The sequence below is a fragment of the Motacilla alba genome, chromosome Z (assembly GCF_015832195.1).
Source record: "Motacilla alba alba isolate MOTALB_02 chromosome Z, Motacilla_alba_V1.0_pri, whole genome shotgun sequence".
Taxonomy (NCBI): domain Eukaryota; kingdom Metazoa; phylum Chordata; class Aves; order Passeriformes; family Motacillidae; genus Motacilla; species Motacilla alba.
Window position 1 is genome coordinate 63,040,452 of NC_052046.1, and position 27,215 is coordinate 63,067,666.

Genomic DNA, 27,215 nt, shown 5'->3' on the forward strand with positions numbered 1-27,215 from the left:
CAGCATCATTTAGGGTTTATTTACATAGTATATTTTTGGCATTCAGTCAGTTGCTTTGCTGTTACGAACCAGCAGGTCTGTGGCACACAGCTGGGGGATTGTGATCTGAAAGGAGAATGTAGCAAACAGAGTACAAGCAAAGACCTTATGTTTTGTTACCTTTGAATTGATATATAGGAATATGAAATTCATGTTTTGTACCACTGCTTACACTTTGCGTCTGTCTGTAAGGCACAGTATTTTTGCACAAACTGATCTGGTACAGCTTAAGGAGCTGTGGAGGCTTGCTGTAGCAGCTACAGAGCATGAAGTTCAGTGAAGTTTGTACAAGTGACTGCTGGATTGCAGAGCAGCATCAAAGCCGGAGTCCTGTCTTCATCTTCTCTGTCTCTGTCTTCCACAGTGATATACTTTATTTACAGGGAAGAGGAGAGAGTCATGTCGCTGGTTATGAGCTGGGTTGCTATAGGATCAGGAAGTGCCTTTCTGTGTTTAGGAAAATGCTGTATAGACAGTGAGTGCTAGGACAGCCAATAGTAGTCACAGTGTTGGCTGGAGGGGTCACCTTGCCAACTGGTAGAAATGCCTTTCTGCTGATACTTAAATAATGCTTCTCCTTATCTAATTTCTTGGTCTGTACAGAGTAAAAATGTTTGATAACTGACATCTTACAATGCAGTTAAGTAAATAATGGATGTTTTTATTTTCTATTGGTTTATTTTCTTATGGTGATCCTTCTAATATATTATGGTAATTGAGGAACCCATGCTGTAAAATGCTAACATTTATAATGTTGAAAAAGTTTGAATACATGATGGTCCCATAATTGACAACCAGTAAATAAAATATTGGGTGAAGAAGATTGGAATTATATACTACAAATATGACTGAAATCTCTGCTGCAAGTCTTTCCAGTTTGTGTCACATTACAAGATATGATTCTGTTAAAATAACTACTAAACGGGATGCTGAGAAGGGTTTTTTTTTTTGTGTGTAGATGAATTCTGCTACTGCTGCCATTGGCAGTGTGGGCAATGCCTGAAACCAGACCTGTTTGTTAGATGCCCATCGTGCTGGTTTCTGTGTCAGAGGCACAGATGTCAGAGGAAGGGATCAGGTGTTGCTCTGTGAAATTATGTGCATTCATGATGTCGGGAGCTTGACGCTGCCCTTGCTGTGTGGAGTAGGACTCCGCCTTAGCACTGGAGAGGATTTGTCTGCGTGGCACCTTGTGTGCACTGGGGGCCCTGCCTTTTGTGGACGTGGGCAGTTCTTTGCTGTACAGAGGAGGTGAATGGTGAATAGTAAGTTGCATGTGTGTGGTGTCTCTTTCAGTCTCTCGATGTGAAACGGAGATTGCACAAGCACTGTGCTGTAGCCAGAGCTGAGTATTTCCTCCCTACGTGCATCCTCTTCTTCCTGCCTCTCCCAGCCACTTCCAGCAGCCAGGCTGAATTACTGTAAGCCCCAGACAGAGGAAAGAGTGAGCCATTCATGTGAAATTTTTTCTAAACAACCAGCATTCTTCAGAGCCGTTAGAAAAGCAAAAGAAGCCGCTTAGTGTGTTGATATTTATTGATTCTTCTGCAGAAAGCAATGAGTACCATTAGATACTCCTTTGCATCCAGGAATCCATTATGAGCTGGTTTGTCAGGCAAGTACGCAGAGAAAGTAGTGGTACTCTTTCAGCATGGTTCTAGTCAGTGCTGTATGAAAAACCTTGGTTAGTTCTGATGAGCTTATTCATCCACTCATGTTTCATGTTGAGCGAGGTACTTAATAGTCCCGATTGCTCAGGCTCCCAGGGATCCACAGTGTGATGCAAACAAAGGGTGGAGGGAAGCCAGGATGGCACCATCTCTCCAGTGAGTTGTGTTTGTATTTGCCAATACAAAACAAGTTTGTTGTGCTGGTGATGCAAGTTTTATCCTCCAAAGGAAGAGCTAAGTTGTTTTCTTGCTCACGCTTTCTGTAGAATAGGTAGAGTAGACTGGATACCTGCCTATCTCATCCTTGCAGAGGAGGTAGATGTTGAGATACATCTCTTAAGGCTTTGGAGGTCAGAATAATCATTTGAAAAATGCATCCAAGAGTAGTTCTTACTCACTTGGCATGGTATAATTATTGGAATGTGCTCATGTTTTCTTGCAGTGGAGATGTTAGATTTTAGTTTGGATGTGTTCCTTTAAAGATTGAGAACCGTTGTAGCTGGAGGAATTTTATACATTGGAATAGAGCTGTGGTGTCAGATGGCTGACTCATGTGTCTCTTGTTTCAAACAGCCATGAAGTCATGCCCACTTCAGAAGAGTAGTAGTAATTGTAAGGTCTGGGATGGATATTAATGTGTGTCCTCTATTCTGTCAGTTAACACTTGTGAAGGGCTCTACCTTAAACTACTCCTTGTGGCACTAATGTTACTGTTTCTTAACTTCTCTTGTAACCCTGTTTTCTTCTGTACCAGCAGGGCTGTGCTTCCTGTGCTGGTGCTCTCAAGGTTGGGCTCAGGATACTGCTGCTGGAAACTGCAGAGCTTTGCCTGTTGAAGTGAGATGCCTTGGAGTCAGCTGGAGGATACCTCCTTTCTGCATAGGAAATAAGAAACCCCTCTGTCTGAATCTTGCTGCTGAATAGGCTGGCTGGATTATTGTTCGCCTTGATATCTTCTATTTACAGTATGAAAGGTTTGGATGTTTTTTGGCTGAATCTTTGTGACCAGTGATTTTGTAAAGGATTTTGCCTTGTTTTAGAGCTGCAGGAATGTGTGGATTTGTGAATGTACTTGAATTGATGGGCCTCTGAAGATGAGAATTAACAAATTTGAAGTCTAAAAGGACTATATGCATGGATAGTAATCTTTGGTTTCAATTGAAGCCATGCATTTAATTTCTGTATTTGTAGGCAGGGAACTTCTCAAATCCTATCTGACTCATACAATGCTGTATATATACGTTAACATGCAATGAGCTGCACAACTGTGTTCTTGGAAACTATTCAGCTGTAAAATAAGGCCACATCTGAGCTGAGACAGCCCTCTCTTAAAACGGGCTTCTTGTTTTGTAGCTTGTTTCAGCAAATTGAAGAAGACTTGTGCATAATTGTTGAGCCTACCTTGCAGCTTGTAAAGGTGTTGCTTCTGGTATGCTTTTCCCATTTGAAAGGAATACTACTTTTAGACTATGAATTTTGAGGGTGTAGTGAATCTAAAATATAATTCTGGAAATCAGAGTTGCTGTGATGACTGTCATTGTATTAGATCTGGTGATGACTTGTCTCAGTAGTTTGCTATTTATGGTAGTTACGGCTACCTGCCCTACAGATGACTTCTATGAAGTTGCTGAAAAAAATCAACGCCAGACACTTGGGATATTGATGGGGAGTAAAGGTTGCTACAATGCAGTTCAAGTTCAATTTTTTACTTCTAGGGATAAATGCTGAAATTCCTGCTACTTAATTGGCTGCATCTAGGACTGTCTCAGCAGCTGGGTTCAGCCTGACCTGTTTTGTTCACTGTTTCTATTATCTGAAATGCTGGCAACATGTTAACTAACACCAGCCACCCCTCCTCCAGCCTTACATAGGCATTATTTCTCCAGTGTTTTCTCATTCTGGGGAGATTTGGGGCAATTGATAAGCTTAATATCCTTCCTCCCACCTTTCCCCCTCCCAATTCTGGAAGATGTTGACCTAGTTTGCAGACATTAATTGTACATTACATCAAGGCCTCATCACGGGTGTGTAATAATTCCACTGGTTTATTCTGTTTGTAGATGCTGTGACAATGGAGTTAAGCTGCTCTGAAGTACCTCTTTATGTAAGTCCTACAACACTAGGCTTCTGCCTGGAGAGTTGCTTTCTTTTTAGTAATAGCTCATTCAAAATCAGGGTGAATGGAACTAAAATCCATTCTCTGGTTTTCTGAGACTGGAGGCTGTTGAACATTGCTGTCTGATGAGGCATGTGCGAAAGTGATAGTTTCCAGTAGTGCAGCTCAGCTCTCTGAAGGAAGTTTTAAATTATTTTCCCATTGTGATAATTATTTTGTTCTCCTTCAGTATTCTCAATTTCAGTTTTCCAAAGCAGTTTTACTGCCTGTGGAGAGACACCTCTCATTTGCTTTCCCACAGTTTCTGTTTTTTTTTTTTCATTACAAAATTCCAAACTACCATTCTCTCAGTTTCCACAATGCAGAAAATTTTGTGTTATGTAAAAAAATAAGTTGAAACTTATAACTGAGTGGATTTTTTTCTGCAAAACCTGAAATAATTGCTTAAAATAGATGAACTCCAAGTTAAAAAAAGGTAGTAACATGAGTGAGGACATACATTAAATTTTTTTGTGCCTTCAGGGGGATGTGATTGTGAGTATTCGAACTTGGGAACTCTTAAAAATTATTATTAAAAAAAGTTATTGTGTTTTTTATACCTGTTCTGCTTTGCAGTGAGGGTAGCAGGAGTACATGGATGATGCCTAGTGGGAAAATTAGATGCAGTATCTTTAGAGACATCAGGAGAAAAGTATTTTTGAGGCCTGCTCATGATGTTTATTGTGTGGTGCAAGGCTTTAAAAACAAATTTTTACTGGAAAAGTAATAAGGGACATGGTGATATCTGATCTGACTGATCTGGTATCTTCCCATAATAAGGTAACTGACCACTTTGCAAAGGGCAATGCAGTGGCTTAATCCAGGCTGCTGAAAATGAAACATTTGATTCTGTGTCTCGCAGGAAATTCTTATGGACGATAAAGAAGGGGAAGATTAATATAAAGAGATAAAGATGTATGGGTACTGCGAGAGCTCTTAGGGTAGAGAGAAAGATATTACAAGTGATAGTCCTTAAGTATCATACTAAAGGCTACTTTAGTACTTTGATTATAACCCTATGAGTCAGATGTAGGCTTGCAAAATATATGTAAATTTATTTACAGCATGGTTTTGGGAGGTGCTGGTTAGTACCGAGAAGAATTCAGTAATTATGTGGGAAGACTGAATTTTCCCACCTGTTATTTATGCCAGTAAAAAGTGGAAAGAATGGTAAAAAAACTGTGTATTTGGAAACTAATAATAGTACATTTCTTATGAACAAGGGACTCACCAGGGGGAGGCTTGGAATGTTTTAGTCACTTGTAGTGTGTTGGATGAGAGAATGTGATTTCAGTTGAGAACATTCACCCCAAGCTTTGCACAAGTGAGAGTCTGTACCAGATCTAAGCTTTGCTGATCATCGTCCTGTGCTTTGGTAACTTTCTGGTTGTGGTCTTTAGCCTCTCACCAACCCAGGTGGACAAATCCCAGGGTGAGGCTCATAACTTTCTAGAAACCCAGTGAGAGCAGTTTGAATTGTTACCAACTCATTTTCTTGTGGGGGCAGGAGACGGAAGTGGTGTCTTTCTTGTGGGTCCTAACATGCCTGAGATTAGTGGAGAAAAATGGACTACCAGGGACTTGCATTGGGAGCACCTGGGATGAGTTTCCCAGAACCTGGGATTGTAGTAATTTTTTAAGTCTCCTGTATTTATTTCTGTGTGTATGTGTGGGAAAGATGGAAAGTTTTCTTTCAATTCACATTGGAAACTTAGCAGGTCTTATACTAACCATTTGAGGTTGATGTAGTTAATCTAATGAGTTGGTGCCTGAAGGTGTTGCAGCTCCACAATCTTGCACATCACAGTATTGTTCATAATTGGATTGCCTTTGCAGTGTGTTTGGGAAGATCAAAGAATTCTGAGTGTCCTGAAAAAGTCCTTGAGTGAGGGCAGTTATCTTCTTTAGTTAGATCCAATTATTTAATAAGTTCTGGAAACTCCTTCCAACTGCTTCTGCTTTATTTGAGTGACTTTGTTGGAAAACACAGTCAAATCAGAATTTAAATTAAACATGAAAGCCCTTTCTGATTATTCAGTTCCTTTGTCAATTTTCATTAAGCAGTTCTCTGACAAACTGATCTTGTCTAAATGCTGTTCCATGTCCATCACCTGAATGCTGCTTTCATGTTCCATAAGCAGGGATAGAGAAAACATCTTTGGAAAACTGAGGAAACATGACAAATACTTGCACTGCTGTGAATTTAGGTATCTCTTTGATGTATTCCAGTCCGTTCTAGAGGGCCACAGTGGAACTCCAGAATACCATGTCATGGCAATTGTGCACTGTTCACATACAACTTTAAAGATGCCACCATAGGTTCTAACACATTATTTTCCACAAGAAAAGTGGAAGAGATCAAAAGATAGGAAGTAATCTCTTCTTTCCAGCTTCTGTGAAAGCATAGGTTTGTTCATTGAGGGAGGGAGAAATCTGCTGGATGCCGGGTCCAAAATTAGGATGCTTTTCACACTGTACGTAAACGTACTTAGTATCTGTATCCACTGGATTTTACCTTCTTCTTTGTGGTAAGAATGCCTGTTTTGAGAGGTTTGTATTTCATGTCACATTATCTGAGAATAACTGCAGGTTTGTGTTTATAATACACATTTTTAAAGATTATATGTAGGATATTTTGTTGATTCACTGTATGTGAGCATGTGTCCATACAGTGTGGCTACTTCAAACTGTCACACTTCAGCATGAAGTGTGACACTGAATTACTGAATTTCTTGGCAAATCTAAAAGAGTATATGTAATCTTGTTGGCCTAGTGATGGCTGTTCTGTTTTGTAACCCAAGAGGGAATGCTTTCTGGAAGCCCAAGGACCTTGCTGATTTGATATAATTTTTGTGAAATATCATTTAAGACTACTCTATGCAATTACTCCATATTGAAAGTGCATTATTTAATACACTTCTTCTGTATTTAATTTTGGTGGCAGCAGTATATTAAATCTAATTACAGCACACATCAGTGCCATGATTTAGAAAATAAATAGTAATGAAACAGAAAATCAAGTATTTGAAGCACATTTCCTCAGTTAATTCGAGGAACCTGTTTCTGCCTTCTAGACAGCAAATTACTGTTAACCATTCTATACAGTTACTCTTTCTAAGGCAATCTAGTTTTTAGGATTGAGTAGCCAAGAGTACACCAACAGTTCATAGACATCTCTTTTTTCAATGCCAATTATACATCATTTAAGTGTATAGAACTTGAATGTAGGTAGCTTTTGCCCTCCTAAATTATGCTTTTTAAAAACTGATACAAATAAAGTTATATTTAGCCAATTCTATCTGTAAGAGGAGCAGCAAGCTGAGTCTTTAATTTCATTGTGTACTTAAGACAGCATGTGGAATAAAACCTCACTATCTTCAGGCAGACACTGGTCTCATTGTAGATGGAAAAAAAGCTATGCATGAAAGATGAAAGATAAAAGCAAAATATTTGATGAAGCACTCTTCAGATATTAGAGAATTTATATATGGCAGTTGTTCCTCCTTTTGTAAGCAGTTTTTAGTGTGGAGAAACAAATTTCCCTCATGGAAAAGCATTCCTTCTTATTTAATAGTAGGTACCTGGTTTTTGTTAGTTTTAAAGAAATGTTATTGATTACCAACTTGATCTTTGATATTGGCAAAGAAATACCTTACTGCCATGGGGCATACTGTGGAAGTAGTGAGCTCCCAAGAGCAGCAAGTAAGTGTTCTCAGAAGTTTGTAAATTATTCTCTGCTGTGAGCCTTATGAATGTTTCCCATGGGAGCAGGAGAGATAAATAAATAAATGCTGATTCACAGGGTATATTCCCAGCAGTTTTGTGGAGACACCAAAGGGACCTTATCTCCCTAAGAAATGGTGCTGAAGGTTATGTATCTGTATTTCCAAAGGAACTTTTGGATGTTAATTCTCTGTGAAGAGAGAGAAGCACAGGCTCCTGCCTTCAAGACTCAAAATCTCCTGAAAATTAAAACTTCCATTTGTTCTTGTACTGCAAGGTGCTTGCTATTCTCAAAGTGTACATTCCTAAGGTACTGCATGCTCCTATGTAGAGCCACTGGAGCTGGCTTAAAGTCCTCAAGGTCTAATCTCAATTAACTTCTCTTGTGTTCTGTTACACAGAGTCTCCCCCTTAAGGTGTCCCTGCTCCTATGTTTTTACTTTGGGACAGTTATGTTTCTGACACTGTTACAGCTTCCTAGGTGAAGTGTAGGTGCCAAGGAGAGAGGTGCTTAATACTGATGTGTGCAAGTATTCCTACAGGGAAGTTTTGTAGGGATTCTCTGGCTGGGTTGGGAAGGGCAGAGAGTAGGATGTGGCACCAGGCTGCTTGCAGCTACAGTATCTGAGGACCTGGAGACTCTCAGAGTTTGGGTAAGCTCAGTGATAGTCTTTGTCTGAGCTGGCTCTGCAAAGTGCCAGACACTATTCCAGCATGCTTTTGCGTGATTTGAGTGGGAAGTGGCAGTAGGACTTAGGTATTGATTGTGAGTAGTTGTTTGTCTTCTTTGCCAAGCTGTCTGCCTTGCTAGTTCCTCCATGCTGTAGCTGATGTTTGAAGAGGGTTGGAAAGGGATAATTTTCCATGATTGGATACAGCTTTTGTATTTGCTGCTCTTGCCAGGTATTTGGTATCTTCTAGCCAGCCCTTTGTGGAAAGAAGATGATTTCTAGCCTGTCTTGTCCATTCTGTGCTTTCATGTTCTTTGCTTTTGCAGTGGGTCTGGCCATAATTCTGGGCCTATCTGTGTATTCAGTTAGGCTGAAATGACTGCCTTACTTAGACTTCAAAACACAAAAAATAAGTGTGGTTTAAAATGTAAATTTGTATCGGCCTTTCAGCATGCCTTTGCTAATGCACAGAGCTGTGTTGCACACAGCTGATCCAGCTCTGTCTGGAGTTAGGAGTAATTTGTTGTTGTCTGCTCTGGGAGCCTGGTCAGGTCCATCATGGGAAGCCTGCATGTGGATGCACAAAAGAGTATGCACAGGCTGGCCTCTGGATGCCGGCTTGCTGTCAGAATGAGACTGAGAAAATGTGTCTGAAAGAATGGGACCTATTTTAAAAGATATGAAAGAAAAGAATGGATGCTTCAAAGGGTGTCCATCAGCAGGCAGATAATTTTTGTTCCATTAGTATATTAATTTTTTCCCCCTCAGTCTTTAAATTGAGATTTTTCTGGGCAGGGACTTTTTGCTTACAAGTTTTTGTGTAGTGTCTGCAATAGTAGAGCCCTGATATTACATAGGATATGAGAATAATAACTAGTCTGGTTTGTATATTTTAAATCAAGTCAACTGAAAGAGATTACTCCTTTTCTTTTAGTCAGCAGTTTTACAACAGAAGGGAAATTAATTTTCTTATTGCAGAAATTTTCTGACCTATGTTAACAGCTTTCTTAAGCTTCCTAATTCCTCTGTGTTACTTTGTGCATGAACGTAAGTTGTTGTGTCCCTGACAGCAAAACACTGAATGATATTTTCAATGATAGACAAGCAAGAACATCAATGTATGTTTTGGCAATGAGTTTAAATTTTTTTCTATTTCTTCTGCTTTCCTTTCTCCCCTCTCCTTTCTGATAAAAGCATTCCAGATATTTTTGTTTTTAACCAGTGGTACCAGAATGAAAAGATATCCCATTTATTTATTTATTAATTACTTGTTTGTGTTATGTTGTTACAATATGGGATTCTGAAAATTTTTCTCCAGCTTAGCTGTTGTCACATTTTGATAATAAGGTAAACACAGCTTTAAGACTGGTGGTAGCAAGGTAAGGAAAATAAAGTCAGTTTGATGTAAAGTGCTGATTTGCTATAGACTTGCGCTGTGGTTCAGATGGTTTAAAAACACTGGTAGATTAATTCTGCACTAATGGTCAGTTCCATGTCTGTCTCTTATACTGCGGCTGACATAGGGCAGGCATAAAAAGCATAAGCTCTGTGTCATGTGCTCTCACTGATGCATTAGGATTTTAGCTTTTACATTTTTCATGTATTTGTAATCTTGCAGTTCTTTAGTGTATAACTCTAAACTCCATATAGAGTGTTAGCTATTGCTTTCCCATTTTGGCCGTACAAACCAATTCCTCTCCAGGCCTGGGAATCAAGGACTCCTTGCTGTCTCAGACCCTGAGAAATGCAGACAAAAGTGAGTTGTGGGGAGTAAACTTGCAGTAAATGACTTCATTACCTTAAGCTGTGATTGGGGGATTAACCCCCAAAATGCAAATGGACCAAACTTACATAAGTATGAAAACCCGTGACCTGTTGTCCGTTTTTTGGGTGTAGTCCCTGGGAGGGCTTTGTCTGCCCTAAATGTACCTGAGGGCCCACGAATAAATATAACTGCTTTTTGTTCCCTTAATTTTGTCTACCCTCTGTTTTTAGGTAGCCCCACCAGGCATCATCACTAATTCAGCAAAAATGAGGTTGTGTTCCCAGGTCTGACATCGGTCAGGTTAGTGTGGCTGAATGTTGCTTATGGCGACACGGAAGTGGTGTTGCTGCTAGCTGTATCTTAAATTGAGTAAAGGACTGGTTGAGAGGAACTGGGGCTAAACAGAAGAAGCTCCTCAGGACTGAGGAGAACAATTCTTTTGTGGTAAGATAATGCCATAGAAAATAAAGACCTGGAAAGCATCTGGACATAGTGCATGTGCACTGAATGAAAAGCATATGTCTAATACATGATTTTTAAAGTTGATAATGTTAGAGGCAGCTTAATAGTGCACAGTAGCATAGAGACTTGCAGACATATGTATGTCATGACCTGTTACTTTGTTTCTTCTTTTTAGAGGATTTTTTTTTTTTTTTTTTTTTTTTTAATTCAGTTGGATTCTAATTCCTTTTGCTGGAGGCAAATGTTTCAGTTCTCAACAAAACCCCTTGTTTTTCTGTCTATGTCTCTGAAGAGAGTGAACCTTTGTTGAGGCTAGTGAGGACGGAGAAGGTGTAACTCATTTTGAGATATCAGCTTTGGGTAAAAGCCAGTGTATGCAATTTCAGAAACTCCCAATACAGCAGATGCATATCAGTTTGTCTCTGAAAGGGAAGTATTGCAATAAGCTTGATTGAAAACCCACAAGGTTTAAGGATGGTCTCCTATTAAACCCAAACAACATAAAGCAATCCTTTATCTCTCTTCCCCTAATCAAGGCCAAAGACTTGTTAAGCCGTTAAAGAAGCTCAAAGTATGTATCAGGCACAGACGGTGGGAGAGGCCAGACAGGGATTGTTTGAATGGGAGGAAGTTCACAGTGCTGTGTGTTAGGGGACTGTGTGAGTGGTGTTTTCAAGCAAGGTGGGGAAAATCCATCTCTGAGGAGTAAACTTGGGCAGCTTTTATCCTGCTGTGAGGCACGGGAGTCACCTAGTAAATTTGTCAGTACTTCTCCACCCTTCTTTGCTTGGAGTGTACTTTTGTGGTCAGTTTGGGTGTAACAAAGTACTTAATTTTTTCCAGTTTACGTGCGCTATTTACTCATAAAGGTGGCTGTAACTTCTACCAATACTTACTTTTTCTTTTAAAAAGGCACTGCATCTGAACCAAAATGAGGAGCGTCCTGCTTTTGCATATCAAAACAGAAAAGCTTATCTGTCTTCATTAGGAAATTTCTCTTTTAGTGCTTTTCTATTCAAGATAGTGCTGGGATCTTGCTAGAGGCATCCTTCAGATTTTGTTTTGGTGGTCACTGAACACTTTATTTTCTCACTTTTTTGACAAGAACACAGAGCTGCCTCAGCTGCTAGTCCATGGACTTCCTGTGTGCTGTATTGCCTTAAGCACCTGTGGGGGTGATGCTTCTTACTTGTGCTGGAGGTATCTGTGCAAATGCACAAATGCATCCTCTACATTTCTCAAAAACCTGCCACATACTGAAGAAATACCTACAGGTAGTTGATGCCTAAAGCTGATGTGGCTTGGAGAACCTGTTGTGGCGCACTTCCCACATGTTGGCAGTGTCTTTTCCACAGGTTCAGGGGTTGAAGACTGGCCTTGTGCAAATAAGTGAGGTTCTCTGGTGGGGTTTTGCACTCTGAATCTACAGAGGACTGGCTCTGCTAGTAGCAACTCTGCATGTATATTTAATTTTTATGAAAGTGTATATGTGGGCTTTTGGACAATATGTAATATTGAATACAACTCTATCAACACATACTTGTCTCCAAGTATGTATGTGGAATTATGCTTATTGCATTACTCTGGATAAAAAAAAATCATACTCAGTTGCTTCCTCCTTAAAGTTATTAAATGGGGGGAAAATCCACCCTGTTTTTGTTTAGGATATTTTTAGCTATACAGTTAGAAACCTAATGCTTCTAGAGAAATGTTCAGCTTTTATCTCCTTTTTTTTTTTCAGTTTGTAACTTCTTTCATTCCCTACATGCAGTATTGCTGTTTCATTGTGTGCTGAACCCCATTACATTCAATTCAGTTGGAGTGCATGCTTTTTTAAGCAAGTCCATAATTGCATTTACTGCAATCTGTAGACAAGATCTGTCTGGTGGACACTATGAAAACATCACAGAACATTGGAAAGGCATATTTATAACTTTTTCTTGCTATTAATGTTTTGAACATGATTGATTTGGGTTCATTTAGAATTTCCTTACTGCTAAAATTTCCCTATTTTAGCATCTTTTGTGTAGAAGTGTTCACAGTTGCAGGTGAGTTGCAGAAGGGTCATTAAAACTGTATGGCTGCTACTGTTCTTGTCCAGGCACAAGTGAAATATAAACATTTTCTGAAGTGAGTCTTCTCAACAGTGATAAAATATTTGTGTGAAATTGAAGTGGCCAGTAGCAGCTGACATAGAGGAAAATATTCCTGTTGTTGCTGACAATACTTGGAGATCTGCATTTACTTCAATGTATTGGGACTTGTGTTTTGGGAACAACTGAGCCATTGTTTTACCCCAGCACATAAATATTTTTCTTACAGCATGTAATTACAAAGCTGGTATTTGTTTGTCCTATTACATTTAGAGATGATATGCCTGAAAGCCCTGGATAAAACATTACTTCTCAAGCTATTATGCTATATGCTTAGTTTGGTAAGGAAATTTTTAGCGTACTTTAGAATGTGATATTTTATGGTAAAAAGCTGCTTGGAAAGTAGATTTATCCAGGCTATGTATACATAGATAGATAGCAATTGTTGAAATTAAGCATGGTGGCCTGGATCTGGAAGTCCTCTAAAGATTTTTTTTATGTTGCGCCTGTTTAGCTGGGGCAGGTTTCTTATGAGGAAGATGGTGGTTTTCAAAGTGGAAGAAGCTCAGTTCACGTTAATGGCCAGTTATTTATTGAGGCATGAAGTGTCTTGCAGCAGGCTAGTGATGAGGCATAGTGGAAGTGCCATGGTCAAACCTTCAGCCCCTTCTGCCTGCCTGGATGCTGCTGTGTTTTGCCTGTGAGGGATTCCTACCGACATTGCTGTCTTCTCCTCACAAAGCCTGCCTCAGTCCTTTGCTGGGATGCAGAACAGGGTCAGGTGAGTGTCAGGAGGTGGAAGCTCTCCCAAGTCTGGCCTTTGCTGCTTCCTACCCAGGACATGGGGTTCAGTGGACCCTGCTGCTGCACGCCTAACATGGTCACTAAAATGTATGTCTGAAAAACTGATTGGTGACACTGAAAGAGTGCACAGACCTATAAATCTTACTAAAAACACAAACCTTGCTAATGTCTTCCTTGGTGCTAGTGCCAGGACAATGTCTTCCCTGGTAATAAAAGGTAGGTTTTACTTTGTGGATCCCAGAGAGGTAAAAACTAACACTTCCTCAGCCACAGGTTTAATGTGTTTGGAGTTGAGTCTGTGTCTTGCTTAAGGTCCCCTTGACTGCAGTGACTTCTCCCCAGTTCCCGTGTATGCTTTTCTGTTTTTTGTTTGAAGGATTACAACGACAATCATGGCTTTCTTTAAACCGATGTCAAAACTCCTCTTGGCTGCAGTAGGCTGAGGACTATAGGCTGAGTCAAAGGTGTTGATGCAGTTGCCTGAAGTTCTCTGCTGTTACAGGTCTGAATGGTGTTTGAGAGATCTCCAGTTTCTATGTGTTCCTGTAGTGGTTCTGTAGAGATGAATACCTTTTTTTAGCCATGACTGTGTAAATCTAAGTAAGATAATGGCTGGTTGATCTCAGTAAGTGCTCTTTGACTTAAAAATTAGTTTTCTCTACAAGTCCACCAGAATCAAAACAGTGTGAGCTTGAAGCAAGGACCTTCCCCTGCACCTACCTGAGAAATGAGCTGTGGCCAGGGGCTGTGCTTATTTGCTGAGGTGGTAAAGTGGTACATCCTTCCCCTTACTTTGATTAAGTGGGGAGTGAACTCTCGGAGGTTCGCATGGACTCTGGAAGCATGCTTAAGCATACCCACACATAGAAATCAAGCTCTTTCTGTTACATTTTCCCAAGTCTATGAGGATACAGGTAACCTTATTAAGGCAAGGAAAGAGTTGGGAGAGGGGTTAGGCTGTCGTTAAAGAATGAACCTATTAAAATGGTTTCAAAGACATCTAGCAACAGGATTGTCAAGAATCTGGCTCTTCTGGATTCATGCTCTCACAGCTGCTTTGTATTCAGTGTACTTGGCCACTTTTCCAAAGATGAGGTGCCAGTGTGACTTATCTCATTTGGGTTTTGGTATCTGGAAGATAAGCTTAAATTTTATATTTAGAAAGGTAGAAGAAACACTTGGGATGTGTTTCCAGTTTCAGTGTCTGGAAGAAACTCTGGACTAAACATCATTCTGTAGAAGGCCAGTGTTCTAATTTCAGGTGGTGTGTATACTGTAATCTATTTCTGTTGATTTTGTTCTTTTGTACCGATATGTGAGTTAGGGCTTAATTACTTAAATGCCAATAACTGTAGTTTTAGTTTCTTTGTGCTTTAGTAGTAGGTCAGTGCCAGGGGTTTTTTTCAGACTTGAGACAGTGCTTTGGTCATGCCTTGCAGGGTTGTAAAGCCTTGGAGAAGACTTTCTCTCACGTGTCATAACAGTGATGCTGGGCAAATGAGTTTCGTAAGTGTGAATTTCTCATGGAACTCCCAGAAAAGTGTTTCATTGTTGTTTATGTAGACCATTTAATTGCTGTAATAGTTAAGTGAATATGCTTTAATAGAAAACCTGGATTGAGCACTCTGCCTCTGCCAGGAAGCAGTGCTTTTACAAAAGAGGTGTCATCTCCCAAAAAACTCCAGGAAAGCCTTGTGAAGTAGACAGACATTTTTTTGGTGGAGGACTAAATTACTGCATCTCATTGCAAGATCTAGCCCAGTCCCCCTTGATTGTGTGCCTTGATAGGAAAGGAGGAGGAAGATGGGAGCTGGAATTGCTCCCAGTCCTGTGACTCTGAGTTAATTTGTATGTGGTGGAAAGATCTGTTCAGGTAGTTCCTGCAGCAGCCTGCTCCTGGGAATGGACTGACCTTGCCTGAGGGACTCAGGATATAAATACTTCTGTAGGGATTGGGTATAAAACTTGAATTACTTTCTCAAAGTATTTTTCTACGTAGGAGTTTTCTAGAATGGACTGCAAGTGATCTTTTTAGAAAAAAAGGAAGTGATGAAATAGGTCCTTTTATATATTTGGCTTCACACAGAGACAATTTGAAAGTAAACTGGTACATGTTTTAGTAACAGCAGCAGCAGCAAGAAGAAATATGTTTGAATGGAGCAACATGAAACAGGAATATCTGAAGGCAGGATAGAAAGTGCTGGAGATTATGATAGGAGCTTGCATGAAATAACTGTTTCTGATGCCAGGTGTGATAACCATACAGCAGCAAAAATAATATTCCACTATTACTTTCTGTGTTATCTCTGAATCATATACTGTAATATAGGGTTTAACCTCTTTTTGGATAATTAAGGACTTTCCAATTGAATCAATTGTTTTGCCAGATACAAGGTAGCTGCCAGTTTGTCTTCCTTTTGTAAAATCTTTGCTTAAATGACCATGACTTTAGTTTTCTTTAGTGTTGTAAGGAGTGAGCTCTATAATACTTGTTTTTTATTATGTACACATGAACTTTCCACTATCTTTTTCCTTTAGACAAGGATTTGTGAAATTTTCCCTCATGCTTATACGTTATGTAATGTAATTAGTTTAAGACATTCCTCTATCCTTTGTGAACCCACTTTGACATTTTTTAAAAAGGAGCAGTATGGCTAAAATTTAGCTTGAATTTTTTTCCTGCCAACAGTGGCAAATTAAGTGAGAAATGTTTCCACAGAATATCTTCCTTGTTTTGCATAGTTAGGGCGAAGAAAACATGAAAACTGTGTGGCTGTATACTTTCTCTTACTCAGGGGTCCAGAGGGCATAGAGATGGTTTGGGAGTTATGGCCTCAAGCACCCATGTGGAAGAAATTCTTCTGTGCTCCTGTTTACCAGGCAGCTATCAGCTGAACCCAGTGGAGCAGACTGTGGAGGACCTTCAGAGACTTACCCTATTCCTGTCTCCCCACATTATTAGTCAACAGACCAAAATGGTTAATCACAACTACAATAAATTCTTAAAAAAAAAAAGATTGTTTCAATAACAACAGTAAAAGCAGCAATAATAATAACACATTCTGGTTATAGTAGTGCAAAACCCAAAGAGAAATAGGAGAAAACACTTTGCAGCTATAATCACACTTCAGGCCACTAAAAAGAGGGGTGTTATCAGTATTTGGGGATGACAGGCATGTTTGCTCCTGATACTGAACTCATAATGTTTTTTACGTCTGTCCTCACGGGAAGAGTCCTATCTGAGGAAGATTTTGTGCTTGAAACCAGCCTTTGCGTCTTCACCCCAGTTCATTAGATTTGTCTGCATTGAAGAGGAAAGCACATGCAGAATTTGCATTGTTACGAGTGATAAGAAAGATGTCCTTGACAAGGCAGGCTGAGATGTGAAGTTGTTGAGGGTGGCAAGAGTCACACCGTAGTGAAGTGTTTGGCTTATAATGAGGAGGGTAAGGACAGTCAGAGGCATAAGTGTGGTCTTCAGCCACAGAATTTTCTGTGCTACTGTGTTGTGCTTTGTTTTTTACAAGACTTGTTTATGGAGCCGGTGGAGTCAGTGCTGTGGTAACTGTTTGAATAGAGCAGGGCAGGCATCTTTGGAAATACGGCTCAGATATTCTTCTGTAGCATGCTTTCTGCCAGGAGTTGGGGCAATTCTGCCTTATTTAGAACAACTGTGGCAGTCAGGAACTATGCTGTAGCACACTGTCCTCCTCCTCAAGGAAATGCAGCTTGATCTAAATTTCCTCCCTCAGACTTGTCAGGCATTTGTTATTGTTTGCCGCTTCTTAGATCCTTTTCCTGTTCATTTTTGAAGCTATTGTATGACAGGTTTTTCTTGGCTGGGAACTTTCTATTTACTATAAAGAAACTCACAGACAGATATCTGGGAACTAGTGTTCTTTAAAACCATTTGTAGAATTGCATTGATTCTTCTTTTTGAAAACTAAGTCTAAGGTAAATCAAATCACTTAGGATTTTTTATTTTTTTATTTTTTAAAACAAAACTTGCATTTGTAAATTACAAAATATTTGGGTTCAGGTTATTCTGATGCATTTTAAATAAAAAAGCCAATTATATTTGTATGGGGTAAGATGAAAGGAATTGCTTTATACATTATTTAAAAAGCATTTTTAAAAATCAGCTTTGTTATAACAGGCATAAAAACAGTGTTGTTTTCTAAGCGGAAGTAGGGAATGGAAGATTTGTCACTGTATCAGAGCCTGTAGTAGAGTTATGAAGTTTACAATAAACTTAGACCTGAATTATACATCAATGGGTCTGTTGAAGATGGGATGTTTCAGAATGCACTTTCAATTTCAGGGACAAGTGATTGTACATGCAAAATTTGACAAAGACATTTACCTCCAAGTGGATGCTGAGTTTTACTTTGTTTATGATGGATCCCTGAAGAGACACATAATGTTTGCTGAGCAAGTTAGTGACAACACTCTTCAGTCCATAGTTCCAGGTGAGCCTTAGTTCATGTTTATATTTTTCCATTCTTTGCTCTACCCCAACCCCATTTCAAAGCTCAGCATGACTGGACAGGTTGATAAAACTGTTTTATGTCTCTGTAATGGAGAAAATGCAGGGTTTTGAATGATGGGCTTTAGGATCCAGGCTGAGTTTGACTCTCCATAGGTGAACCTGCCGTTTGTAGCAATCCATGCCAATTCAGTATTGGATTAAGTTTTACTGGACTTTCACCACGGAGCATGCATTAAAGTGCAGTCTTCAGGGATGGCATAATTTTTAATGTGACTTGATTCTGTGCCACAGCTGTTTGCCTCTGGTAATCCTAACACCTGCAAAAGTCCTGTTATTTCTGAGCCTTCAATTGGTGCAGCTGTCAGCCTGGCTTGCAAGACCCTCCTGCTTGTGATGGTCAGAGCTCTGCTGGAGCTGCGCATGGTACAGAAGTGTCTGGGAAACTGTTCCAGGGTGCCTCGCTGGAAACGGGACATCTGTGTTGCCTCCCAGCTGGCTCTCTGCCTTGGGCTTGTCTCTGTCATGGATGTAACATACACTCTGCTTGTCTTTATTATGTGCTTTGTGATCTTTTCGTTTGTGTGAGTAGGAGGCCATAAGATACGGTGTACCTGTGCAATAGGATCTCCTTATTTTCTCTTGTGTTCTAAAGGGGACTTAGAGTCTGAAAATAAGTGCAGAGTATAAAAAAGGGAAGTTCATTGCTGTTACACAGTGGCTCCTCTGAACCTGTAAATGCTAAATAATTGTCATGGATTACAACTGGGGAAAATACAGTGCTAGGCTTGTTCCAAGTGGATTTTAATTTTGTTTTTAAGATCTCAGCATATTCTGTGACACTGTTAAATGATTGCTTCTGGAGCAGGAGCAAAATCAGATGGCTACAGGCAACCTTTAATCATGACAAAAGCCATGAACAGATTACAATAAAATGTGAGGTTAAACTATATCCCTGCTAATATTAGGGTTATTTTATGGTAGCCAAATTGCACATAAGGGAATACAGACTGCTTTAAAAACAACTAGTTGTGGTAAGTACATGCTTCCTTCTGCAGTTACTAGATTGCACATATACTCATAGCTTTGCAGAATACATTGGAAAATTTAACCTTGTGCCCTTAGCACATCATGTTTAACTCTCCAGTGAGAGGTACAGCTTGCACCTCTTTTAGATATCCTCTTTTAGGCATCCACCCTGCCTTAAACATCAAAGGAGTAGGAGGGAAAGACAAAATACTGAAGAGGTTAAAGTGAAAAACTCCCTTGGACTTTGAGGGTCCCAGCTGTAAATAACAGAATTGACACAGCATTTAATCAAGTTTGCCAAGACCCTGAAGACTGCGTTAGTTAAAAGCTTTTGGGTTTTGGCCTGGGTAAATGCAAAATCAGTTTTAATAAATAGATGCATTACTCTGAATTCATTTTGCAGGCCACAACTCCACTCTTTTCAAGAGCATCTAATTTTTCTTTAAGCTTATCCAAGAATCTTCAATTCTTTCTACTGTGGTTAAAATACCCTCACCTAAAAAGACTGATTCTAGAATTAATCAAGTTGGTTAAATGGGGAGGACTACCAGTTCAAGTCTAGTTGAATCCAAGTTCATCAGTATAAATGCTTGGTGGATGTCCTAAGACAAATCAGTGTAATGAAAGGGAAGAATAAAATAATTCTGAATGAACAGCCACAGCTCTTAGAGGCGGATGAGAATGAAAAATAACTGATGTATTTTCTGAACACAGATGATGTTAGTGATTAATTTACATTATAATTACAGGCCATGGATACCAAGAAGCAGTGTCTGTGTTGATGTACACAGTGGGTTTCTCACCTGTGGTCCTCAGCAGCTGTCCCATCATTTACAGAGAGAATCTGTCTTGCAAGTTGTCTCACTTTCTGGTTGATCATGCAGAATGTGTCACTGCCAGTAGTCACAAGATGTTACTGGATAAGTTTGGGCTAAGGATGAAAGATCTGCAGTCACTGGATAATGTCTTGATGATGGCCGTTGCTTATGAAAAGTTGCCTTCAACCTGGAACATCCTCAGAAGCTGCCCACAAGGTGGTAGAGTTGTATTTGAAGTTAGAAAGCTTTTAACAGTGGTTGGGTGCACAATTCAGAGCAAAATATCTCACTGTTTGGTCCAGTTTCTCTACTCTTGTGCTTTATTTTGTGGTTAATATGAAAAATTGTTCAAGTGCGAGAGGGGTATTCAGAGATTTGTTTTGTGCCAGAGAGTTAAGAAGGATGGTCATTGTAACTCTGTCTCTGTAGAAGGTTTTTCTGCCTTGGCTCACTGTGAACGCAGTTCTTTGTTTATAATTAGAGCTGTTTAAAAGAAGCAAGAACTGTATCATGAAGCTTTGCAGTCATAATTCTAACCAAGTGAGATATTTTATCTTGGGAGAAAAAGGTGATAGAGAAGAGTATGTTACTGTAGGCATTCCAGTGTGCAGAGTGAACATATTTTTTGCCATTGTTCTGTCAATGTTTATCCTTAATTTATGACTATGGTCATTCTTTGGGGAAAATATCATTAAATAAGTTTAGTTTTGTTTTTTTTAGTTGTAGAGGAAGTGGGAATGAAAATCACAGGAATGAAAATACCTGTGAAACTTTTATGTTAGGGTATGTTACTGAAAAACTTCATAACAAAATCAGGTTGGATTTTCTTAGTTTCAGGTTTCATTGCAAACAAAAAACTCTAGTTAGGTTTTGCTGAAGAGTATATTTTTCTTTTGCAGAGTCAGCTGATATATAGCTGAGGGTGGAAACTGTGTTATACTTGATAGCTTCACATGTTTTTCATTGAAAATTTGGTAGTTTTGGCTGTTTTCCTTTAGTACTTTAAATTGCTGAAAATTAGAAGACAATCAGTTTCCATGTCAGCCAAACAGAAGGAGATAAATGCAAGCTTTTGGAAAATAAAAACACATCAGTTAAGCTCATTTCTTTGGGTAAGGGCTTTTTTCACATCTTAACTCTTTCTAATTCTTAATGACAGATAATTTAAAATCTGAAGAATGTTTTTTGTCTGGTTGCAAACAACCCCTTTAACAGATGTAAAACCAAATACCAAGTCTCATTCAAATATTGGCTAGACAGGAGAGGAAAAAATAAAGGCTGTTAGTTGTTTCATTTTGATGTGGAGTAAATATTTGCTCAGCTTATGGAAAAACTTGTATTTTAGCAATGGGGACCTTGTATCAAAGCCTGAAGAAATCAGCTGTAGTTTTGTTCACAGGCTTTCAGCATTTCATCAGCTGAAACCCAACCCAGAATCATCATTAGGATTCCAGGGGTACTGAGAGATGCTTGGGCATAGCCAGCTGGGTACCTTCTTGCTTGAAACATGGGGAAAGGTTCTCCTGGTTGTGTTGTAGGCCCAGAGAGTCAGAGATCATCTCAGCTGGTATCAGAGTAAGCTCTGCCAGGACAACTGCTATCCACATAGCAAAATTCTTTAATTTTCAGTTGTTCTAATTATTAATTTTCAGGTGTACTGCAATGTTTATATGGAAAAAGAATATGTTGCCCCTGCAAGACTTTTATAGATCTTGTATTTCTATTTTCTATGTATTTCTCATATTAGTATTTCAGATTCAAATACTCTACGTAAATGAAATTTCACTACAGCCAAAAAAGTTGGGATATGTGCCCCTATTGCCATACAGAGTCTCTGTGAACATTTGAAGTGTTAGACAAGCATGTCTTCAGCATAGTGTGGTGGGATTGCCTCATGGGCACAGTTGCACTTAAAGAAGTGACATCTCTTTTTGTACAACAAATGGTGTGCTTAAATGAAGCCAGGGTCTTTTGCCTGGTTTCTGAATAAGCAAAACAAATTCCTGGGACCTGGTAGTAATGCTCATTTACAGTGGGATCTGTCAGTGCACTCCTGCCTGGGCAGTGCTTGGGCACACCCTTGATGGGGGACTCCTGAAAGCTTTCTGGACAGCTTTTCCTTCAGCCCAAGGGAGCCTACTCCTTCCCTGTGCCGCTCTCTGAGGTCCAGGCTTGGGTTGGGCCTCATATCTATTTTGCTCTCCTCTAGGCACTTTGTATACTTTTTCTTTAACTTCTGTATCCTTTCTCTCTCCTTTCGGAAAGTATAGTTTTAATCCTCTCTCCTGACTCTGAGAAGCACTGACTGGAGTTGCTTCCTTGTGCTGTCCCCATCACTGTATTTTTATCCCCAAAGCCAAGAATGCCAAGCAAAGCTGAGAGCTGTCTGTGGCTGAGGGAGGCCTGTGCACAGAGGGGAAGGAGAGGGGGGGAGAAGAGGATGGACTGAGTCTGGAGAGCTTCAGATGTCTCAGGATATGAGGAGAAGTCCTTCATCTTCAACAGTGAGGTGATCAGGAGTTATCCCTGTACTCTTCTACGTGCTCTGAAAGTTAAAAAGAGGTGAGAAACAGGATCTAGAAATTTATCAGTATTTAGAAGTAGAATGAGAACTTCCCCTACCTGCTGTCCCTACAACTCCTCGTACCAAAGATTGGAGGAGTCTTGACAGTTGACATTGTCAGGATGCTCTTTTTAATATGAATGTCATGAGAGATAGGGGTGCTATCATCCATCACTACTTAGGGCATAACACTTTTGCAATTCAGTCAGTCTTCAGAGCTGCAGGGCTATTTTTGTTGGAAAAAATACTTTTGAGTGACGTGTTGCTGGAGAAAACTATTGCACCATCTGCTGCTTTTTTACCTCATTGATTTTTATGAGGATTTAGAAATGTAAGAGTTGATGGAAAGGTAGAGGAACTCTTTAGTCATAGGAGTTTTGGTATTCAGGAAAAATGTTTGTATTCCTTTTATAAGGTATAAGAATGATTGGATAAAGAGAGCCAAGAGATTGTCTAGAGAGCATTGCAAATAATTCAGGAATTTAGTGTAGTTGCACAGGTCAGGAGTTACTGGCCACATTATAGGAAGTTGAACAAAAGAAACAAGAAAACATGACCCTTTTTGTAATCTTCACTTGTAATAGATGTCTGTGTGACAGCTGTGACAAGAGCTGCTCACTCCCACAGAGTGGTCAGATGCTGAGATCAGCATCTTGGTGCTAGAGAAAACTGGGGGCTCAGCAAAGGTGCTATGCTTAGACATTCATTTTTTGGTGGGTTTCAGGAAAGGGGAAGGAGGGAGAGGGAGAGGCCAATTTTGTTTATTGTACCTTGATAAAGGATATTTTCCTTCTGAACTGGATTATTGAATTTATGGAGACAATAATAAGCTGAAGAAATTGTTAGTGCTGCCAGCAAAAAAAGGAGAAGAGAATTTTCCCACAGTATTTTTGTTTACCAAAAAAAATTTTAAAAAAGGGAAATATGCAAAGAAGGAAGGGAAGAAAGAAAGACTAAGAAAAGAGAAAAAGAGAGAAAGAAGAAATTAATCTGAAAGAGAAAAATGCTTCCAACTCTCTTTTTCTTAGCACAATCAGATTTTGGCAGCCTTCCAGTACTGGCAATCCTAAGAACTGTCGGACATAGGTTCAGAATCTTCCCTGCAGCTTTTTTATCCTTGACAAATACAGGTTTACATTTCTCAGCTGTCAGAGAGCAAATGGGAGTGCAGGAGGGCACTTTGCAAGCAGTGCACTTTATGGACAAGAAGCTGAGAGCATGTTAGTTTCTGGTTGTTTTGGACACGCTGTAAAGAGAGTTCATGTTGTCTGGGTTACTTAACTGTGCTGGTAAACAAAGAACATTTGCTGCCAGCTTTGCCACCATTTACATTTATTTTCAAGAGGAAGACTGCTCTTTTAGGTTTTTGTCTATTAATAGAAGCAATAATGTTACAACCTGAATTAAGAAAACTAATTGTGGATCGTAGAGAAGGAATCAGTGTTTAGTTCCCTTTTGTGAACAAGGAGATTTTCCATTTTTTTTTTCATAAATGCATTGTAATTGTTTTCTAGGGATAGGTCTTGTGGAATGAACTGAGCTACTGTGTTGCTTTATGGGTTGCTTTAGAGTCTGCCTTTGGGGGACACTTTCCCATTTTCTGTGTCACTTTTTTCCTTTATGGCCCTTTCCCTCCCCTTTCCTTCGTAATTAATGTTACTCTTTTCACTTAGTATTACACATATTCCTTCTAAAGTGCACAAGCTCAAACCTGACTGATGCATGTCAGGGTTTTGATGTAAATTAAAGAAATTCTGTCTGGGTCTCCTCTTCAGCCTGGAATTTTTGATTTTTTTTTTTCCCATGGAAGGAAATGGAGAGGAGTGAAAAGTGCCTGTTCTCCTTCACAGAATTAGGAAAATACTGGGAACAGTGGATAAGTGTGTCTAGGTCTGGTGAGATTTGTGAGGAGAGGTAATTGTATTTTGGTCAGAGAATTCAGGAATTTAGAGAAACAGATAAACCTTTGGCTCAGTAGGAGTTTGTCCTTTTGGAAACTGTGCCTGGCAGAGGGAGGGGGATGCTAGCCTGTGTGTTGTGGAGCAGATGAGTGTCTTCTAGAGCCTGCTGCTGACCCAGAAACCTGCATGGCGCAAGATATTGTCAAGCACGCTTCAAGCTGTGGGTTTCCAGCAAGTGTATGATTCTCATCTCCTGGTCAGTGGAAATAGTGCCAGAGAGGAGGCATTTGAGATCCCTTTGACCATGAAGAGGCTTTTCTGGGAAAAGCACTGAGCACTTGGAGATATGCAGAATGACAGGAGAGTGAGTACTCCAGGAGATACAGAAGATAAAGTTTCCTATTGAAGGCAGTATAGAGAACTGGGGCTCTGAAACCACTGCTGCTGAAGAGACCAGATACAAAGCTGTGGTCTGACCCAGACCTCAGCCTTGGATCAGCACTGGGCTGGAGAACCCTGCTCTTCTCCTGGCTGAAAGAATGTCCCAGCTGGTATTTGCACTTGGGTGGTGCGCAAAATGCAAGTGTCTTAGACCAGACACCTCGAGGGAGTGTTTGGCTGCAGTACTAAAGGATGAGGAATATCCCTTCCAGCAACAGACACCATCTCCTGTAGTGTTTTGCATCATAGCTGGGGTCACCTAATCAGTAGAGTCAGCTGGAACTTCATCTGAGATGTAGATGTGGCACCATGATGCATGGGGCTAGTGGATGGGAGTTGCTAAAACTGCTGGGGCAGGACTCCCTTTGCAGTGGACCTTTATCTTCTCTCCTTTTCTTCTGTAGGATTGATGCCAGTCTCTTGGATTTGGTTCACGCGGGTATGCTCTCAGGTGGTCTGTCACGTACTTCAAGCATTGTAGCCTGATGTCCCTTAACAAAACCACTTGTGTGGGTTTTTGCAGAAGTGGGGTGCACTGGAGACAACTTTATAAATAATCTCATTCTTAATGGAGAAAAAATTAGCCGTAATGTATAAAAATATGAAGCCAGGAAAAAAAATTCAATTTGTTGGCCAGTTTTGATGTCTACCCCTGCTTTTCAGTCTTGGAGTTTTTAGTCTCCTTCCAGGAAATGAATGAGATTCAGAGCCCAGAAGGAGCTTAGTCATTTCTGTCAGAGAGAAATATTTGGTTTTAGTTTGTTTTTTTGGACATAGGAAGGGATTCAGGTGCAAGGAAGAACAAAAGGATTTTTTTTTTTGATGTTTAAAACAGACTGTTTGGCTCAGCTCTGTGTAACCCAAACAGAATGTTTTGGTTGGAAAACAAGGATGCAATGCAAAACAGTCTTGATAGTGCCTGTCATTTACAGCCTGGCCTACCTTGCAGTAGCTGACCCTGTCTGAATCAGCCAGCAGCATGTCCTTCATATCATAGGAGTGATTTTGTTTGTACATTCATGGAAAATGGCATTTTATACCGTTGAAATTAAATAGTATTTTATACCATTTAAATATGAATATGTTGAAGAAGTCCTGTGTTTTCCTTCTTTTCTTTATTTTGTACCAGCTTGCCACAGAATGCAGTTGAATTATCTTGGGTTTTTTTCCACTATATTGGTCTGTGTGTATGTTTGTTTCTGGGTAGTTTTCTTTCTGTCATGTTTTCTTTGTAGTTTCCCCATCCCTGCCTTTATGCCACACTTGAATTCTTCCTCAGGGGTATGGGAAAACAAAGTAAGAGTGTAGGAAAATGTCTTCTTCCACACTAAGGAAGTATAAGAGAAGGTGGTAAAAAAAGAGAACTGAAACTAGAAATTGTTTTTTAAGGTAAAGAATTGCTAACCTCATGTTGTTTCAGAACTTTACCATCTTTTAATTAAAATCTTTTCTTTATAGGCAGGTGTGTTTAAAAAGCTTATTATCAGTCATCATGTCTTTTTTTGTTTGTTTGTTTGTTTTAGTGTTGCTGATTCTGGAATAGGACAACAGCAGATTTTGCATGTCAGTGTCCCTGGAGGTGACCAGGTCCATTGTCCCCAGAGGTGATCTGGTCCTACCCTCTACTTTGGGCAGGTAGAGTTGTATCAGGTTGCAAAGGATCAGGTTTTGAGCACCTCAAGGACAGATAGTCTGTAAACCTCTCTGGGACACCTGTCCCATGCTTCACCCTCCTTGTGGTGAAAAATCCTTGTACTGAAGAGGATACCTGCCTTTCCATTTATACTTCTGAGTAGACAGTTTGAATTTCAGATTTTCCTGTCGGGAAGGAATTAGTAATTGCTTTATGTCATTAGTTTCTGCTCACTCCTGGGCAAGCCATGTGGGACTAGTAGGAAGAGAGTAGCCCAGCAAACACATCATCTAGAGAGGTAAAGGATGGGGAGGAATGTGGGTGCTGTTTCTGACTAAGTGTATCAGGGCTGAAAGCAGACAGTGAACCTGCTGGGTGGTTCAGCTACCATGTGCATTCAAGCTGGCCATGAACAAATTTAGCATAAGGTTAGATGGAGGTTGTTGGGTTAGGCAGATAAAGATCAGTTACTAGACTGTATGTGGTGAGATAGTAGAAGTTATTGTTTTAGATGGCGGTTTCCGAAGACAAAGATTAATTACTGTTATTTTTAAAACTTGTTCTTTTGCAGCTGACTTATTCATACTGCATTGTTTGTAAGAAAGATTTGGCTGCCAGAGTAACTTTATTTGCTGCAGTGTTGGAGCAGAGAGAAGGTTATTCCTCATCAGGGAGAGGGGTATCTAAGGCCTCTCTTTTTGCTGAGTGAAAAAGTGCTAATCTTATCATCCTCAGAGCAAGCTTATCTGGCTTTTTTTTTGCATTGTTATAGTATACATTGAAACCCAGTGGCCACAGGCCAACGTTCGGAGTAAAGTTTACCTTTTTGTCTCAATGCATTTAGTCTGAGGATTAGGGTTGCATCTACAGATATTTGGCATGCTTAATATTGAATGATGTGTTTGCATGTGTTTTAATTAGATTAATTTGTCTACTGTCTTGTTACTAACAGTGCAGTGTAG

The 27,215-nt window shown here is 39.8% G+C and overlaps 1 protein-coding gene across 12 annotated transcripts in view; it reads left to right on the forward strand.

Moving 5' to 3' along the window:
• The window catches only part of ARHGEF28 (Rho guanine nucleotide exchange factor 28), a 124,230-nt gene that overhangs the window by 8,317 nt on the left and 88,698 nt on the right, over positions 1-27,215 (forward strand). For 3 of the 12 annotated variants that reach the window (XM_038125500.1, XM_038125502.1, XM_038125504.1), the window contains exons 2-3: positions 2,467-2,683; positions 3,770-3,813. The exons of 6 other annotated variants lie outside the window; for them this stretch is intronic. The gene's annotated coding sequence lies outside the window, so the exon portion shown is untranslated. Of the gene's footprint in view, positions 1-2,463; positions 2,684-3,769; positions 3,814-17,703; positions 17,852-27,215 lie in introns of all 12 variants that reach the window. 3 more of the 12 variants (XM_038125501.1, XM_038125503.1, XM_038125497.1) reach the window with 2 other exon arrangements.